Raw genomic sequence first — 5,125 nt, 5'->3', positions numbered from 1 at the left:
TTAAAGTTGTATTTCTCAGACAGAAGTGCTATTCTCATACCTCTCACTCTTGCTCACTTCCCATTATTCTGCTGTTCTTTGTCATACCTTCAGATGAAAAAGAAGGGGAGGAGGCATTGCCCTCTATGTCAAGTAAGGAATAGAATATGAAGAGCCATCTATGAAATGGCCATGAGTGTCAAAAGCTCAGCAGTCAGAATTAGAGACTCAGGCCACAAAGGGAGCCTTGTGTTGGTGTCTACTACAGGCTGCTTGATCAAGCAGGGCCTGTTGATGAAGCCTTCTTCCTCCAGCAACAGGAGGCATCGCAATCACAGGCTCTTGTCCTGCTGGAAGACTTAAACCACCCGGACATCTGCTAGAAAAGTAGCACTGCATGCTGTATGCAATCCAGGAGTCTCCTGAAATGTATCAAGGATAACTTCCTGGGCCAGGTAATAGATAGCCCCACCAGGTTGATGCAGTGCAAAGATCTGTCACCAGTGTGACTAAAGGGATTGGTGTCATCAGGAGTGGATATTGGGCTGTACTGACCTTGCAACAGTGGAGTTCACATGCTTGAGGGATACTGGACAGGCAGAGAGTAAAATCAGGAAACTTAATTTTAGGAAAGCCAAATTCCAGCTCTTCAGGGAACAAGTCAACAAAAACCCTGGCAATCTGTCCACAAGGACAATGGTGCACAACAGAGCTGGCAGATCTTTAAGGAAGCTTTCCTTAGAGCATGGAGCTCTCCATCCCAGATGGACAAAGTCAGAAAAGGAAATCAAGAGATTGTCATGGCTGAACCAGAGCACGTTAGTCAAACTGGAAAACACGAAGAAAAAACTTTGGCAGTGGAAGTAGGGACAGTTAACCTGGGAGGAGAATACAAATGCTGCTAGGCTGTGTAGGGAAGGGTAAGGAAGGACGAGACCCAGCTGGTACTGTATTTGGCAAGGGGCATAAAGAAGAATAAGAAGGGCTTCCATAGGTACATCAACCAGAAAAGGAAAGTCTAGAAAGGCATACCTTCCCTAATGAGCAACACAAGCAGGCTAGTAACAATGAACAGTGAGAAGGCTGAGGTATTTAACAACTTTTTGCCGCAGTCTTCACTAATGACTCTCTGCTCTATCTACAGCCTTCAAGCTGATGACTCTGAAGGTGGCAGCTGAGGGAATGATGTCCCTTTTGCTGTAAGTGAAGATCAGGTTCATGACCGCTTGAGAAATGTGAACATCCATAGGTCTATGGGTCCTGAAGAAGCACCTCAGAGTTCTGAGAAAATTGGCTGATGTAGTCACCACACCAATCTCAACGATATTTGAAATGTCATGGTCAGATGATTTTCCTGGTAACTGGACAAAAGGCAATAGATCACCCATTTTTAAGAAGGGTAGAATTGACCCAGAGAACTGCTGACCTGTTAGCCTTGCCTCTGTGCCAGAGAAAATCATGGAGCAGATCCTCCAGGAAACTATGCTAAGGAACAAGAGAGAGGATTAATATGGGATAGCCGGCAAGGTTTCACCAAGGGCAGGTCTTGCCTGATTAACTTTTTCACTTTTTATGATGGTGCATTGGAAAGTGGGGATTTAAAAAAAGAGCCCAATTCTTTCCATAAGGAACCTAGTGCAATTCTGAGAAAAGAACCATAGAGACTCTCCAGCATCCATCTTTCCTGATTTTCAAAATTTGTCAACTTTGTCTACTTCTGAATTTATCCCTACTAGAGCAGAATGTTGGATTAGGTGACTTTCACAGGTGCCTTCTGATCCAAGTCTTTCCATTCTTTCACGTAGTCTGGAATGCAGAAATGTAGTACTTGTGCTATAATTGCAATTATTTATCATGGCAACCTGTGAACTGTACCAAGAAATTCAACTCCTAATATTCTCTATCAACAAGCTTTCTTCTAATAACACATTCATTTACTATAGAGGTACTTGAAGGCTGATGCTTATTGGGGAAGAAAAGTAGAAGGCAATATTTTTTCAGATTTATGGGCCTGCAGAGTGCCACCTTTTATTTATTTAAATTCACATGATGCAATAGACTGCTATCCATGTTCTTCAGGTGAATTATTTAAATAAATCTTAGACGTGTTGCGATATGTTGTCTAACATTTGCATTATCATCAAGAACTATTTGCAAGTAGGTTTGTTATTTCTAACCTGAACATCTAATATAAAAAAAATGATATATAAATATGACATTTTCTTAGTGAAGACAGCTACATTTTAGAAGAAAGTATCCAGCTTGCAAATTTTTCCCAATTATTTTGTCTGTTTTTCTTGTCTTTCAGTTGACTTCATCCTGTCTGCCAGGGGCTCGATTTCCTGAATTTTACAGATAATGTGCATGTTTATTGAAAAAGAGCATGCTTCTTCCCTTTATTCCCACGCATTCAATCACATATCCTGGGTGAGCAACCAGCACAGGTGTCTGAGCAGAGTTCTTTGACCATAGGACCTCCAGAGGTCTCTTCCGACCCCAACCACTTGGTGATTCTGTGATTCTGCATATTGCAAGAAATTGGTACAGTCTTTTGTCCTCAGTTTATTCTCCAGTACCACTTCCTTTGCAATTTTCTTTGCCTCCAGCTACAATTCAAACTCATGTTATGAATTTATTCTCAACCATTTCCTCTGAAAATACTGAGACTAGCAAAGACAATCTACAAATCATCAGTAAAATGAAAAACATGACAGAATGTGTAAGTACTCATAAGAAAGTACACCTAAGAAATCTGTTGTTTTGGATATTGGAAACTACTCTTTTCTTTGAATTTTCATGTACAGAACACTTCAACATGCATAGAGGTCTGTATTAATGAGCAACATTTTAAGTGTTATTATTCTTCAGACTTCTGATATTCAGCAAATTCTGGAGCTTTGCTTAAAACAAACACCACTGTTTTGAAGAGGGAAATCTCTGCTCTTCAATTATTTGCTATCCTTCAATGCAGAATGTGAGTACATAATTTGACATTTATATAGCTACTACATGTTATGGGGGACACAAAATTGAATTAAAAATCAGCTTTTTAATAATATTTCATTTTCCCAAATATTTGGATAGGTTAATATTTTTATTTATTGCAGAAGACAAGATCAGTATCTATCCTTAGTATCTAAAACATTCCTACAGAGGATTGCTATAATTCTGTAATTGCTTAAATTGCCATAAAATGGTATTCTCTCAAATTCTTTTCCAATGGCAGGCCAAGCTTGAGAGCAAAGACATGAATACAGGTCTAGGCCGATGAAAGGAAATCAGGCAATGCCAATATACAACATCTTGAATCATAGAATCATAGAATGGCTTGGGTTGGAAGGGACTCCAACGATCATCATGTTCCAACTCCGCTGCCACAGGCAGGGCCACCAACCTCCAGATCTGGTACTAGACCAGGTTACCCAGAGCTCCGTCCAACCCGGTCTTGAATACCTCCAGGAATATACACTGCTATCATATAAAACTTAAACATGAAAAGTTCTAAATAAAGAAAGTCATGTAGCAAATTATTTTTTTAAATCTAATCCCAGTAGATAAGCTGTCTTTAGGCTTACTGTATGAATTACAGCTAATTGTATGAAACAACTGCTCAATTTATCATGTGAATTACAGAATGAGAGTGAAGAAGCAAAGCCCACCAAGACACAAGGAAGACTTCTCTCTTCAGACTCTTCACAGCTGGCCAGCTGTTAGTCTTTGACATAGTAGTTAAGTCCCACATGTGTGGTTGTCCACTATATTCTCAAAAAAAAAATCAAGTATTTTCTGAAGGAAGGGAAATACTATTTTGCAATTATGAAGACTAATGGAAAAATATGTATGTCTCTCAAATTTATGTTCTACTCTCATTTTGGAAAATGGAAGCATTGATTACTTTTCCTAAGGGAACATCTTATGATAATTACTTGTTCCACTGATAAGAACATGTGCTTTATTTCTCAATACTATTTCTCTATTTCCGCCTTCAGTCTTTAGTCTTTTGACTTCTTGGTTTTTCTTCTGCAATTAGTTCTCACACACAGAGTCATAAACTTTACATTTTTGCTTTTACCTCTTTCTCTTTAAAAACAAAAAATTTCCTCGTATTTTGGTAGAATTAATTTTGAAACTGAAAAGTGAACTGAAACTGAATCACTGCACTGTCTGAATAAAATGGGAAGCCATGAAATCCTTGTTTAGGAGTGGTTCTTCACGAACTACTTGCATCCTCTAAATGGAAAGGATGAGTGTTGTTTTCTGTGTTACTTGTAGCTCCTCCTTTGCAGAACTGCAGAGACAGTTGTGATTTGAAGATGAGATGATTACCAGTGGGTAAGGAACTTTTAAATAAGTAGCTGTATAATGAGGCTAGATTTCACAGGGACTGCTTGTTCATATGGATTTTAACAAATGGGAAAATAGACTAAGGTCTGATTGTCATAGAGCTGTCCATGAATGTTACTTATCTAGAACTCTCACTGTGATTCAAAGTGCTGTACGGGTTAGCACTGTGACAACTCTTGGTAGCTGCCCTTTTTGTAAGGTTGCTTCCTGGAACAAAATATTCGAACACAAGTGTGGGTGTAAGTTCCAAAAGCCACAGACGTGATCAGGCTGAGCTGAATGAGTGGGAGGAGGAAAGCAGGGAACTCAAGAGCACTGCCTTTTCGGCTCCCATATCACATTCTGCCAATAACAGAATAGGAACAGGGATGGAATCACTGTGGTACAAAGACAATGTGTGTTCCCTCTGCCCAATCAGTCATCTTTTTCACACCTTGATTTTAATTCTAATATATCCTATTGTTCACACACTGCCTCTGGAAGGAATAGGATGAGAGTATGGTTGAGGATGACAGAGACTTCTTTGTGTCTTCTAGACCAACCCCTGTCCAGGCAGGATGCCCAGGCCCACATCCACATGGCTTCTGAACATCTCCAAGGAGAAGATTCGACAGCCTCTGGACAGCCTGTGCCACTGCTCTGTCACCAGCACGATCCCAAATATAGCACACATATACAAACATGCAAAGAACAGTTGCTGTATTTATGTCTTTTTCCAGGGGAGGTACCAGAATAGATGAACACAGACTTAAATTGTGTGTTGCTACCTTCCTACAATGCAACTTTAAGGACTTTTGTGTTT

The 5,125-nt window shown here is 39.7% G+C and overlaps 1 protein-coding gene across 1 annotated transcript in view; it reads right to left on the bottom strand.

Moving 5' to 3' along the window:
- The window catches only part of KANK1 (KN motif and ankyrin repeat domains 1), a 404,522-nt gene that overhangs the window by 77,501 nt on the left and 321,896 nt on the right, over positions 1–5,125 (bottom strand). The window lies entirely within an intron of this gene.

Source organism: Meleagris gallopavo, chromosome Z (genome assembly GCF_000146605.3).
Source record: "Meleagris gallopavo isolate NT-WF06-2002-E0010 breed Aviagen turkey brand Nicholas breeding stock chromosome Z, Turkey_5.1, whole genome shotgun sequence".
Taxonomy (NCBI): Eukaryota; Metazoa; Chordata; class Aves; order Galliformes; family Phasianidae; genus Meleagris; species Meleagris gallopavo.
The sequence above is the reverse complement of the archived record's forward strand: the minus strand, read 5'-3'. Positions and strand labels throughout refer to the sequence as shown.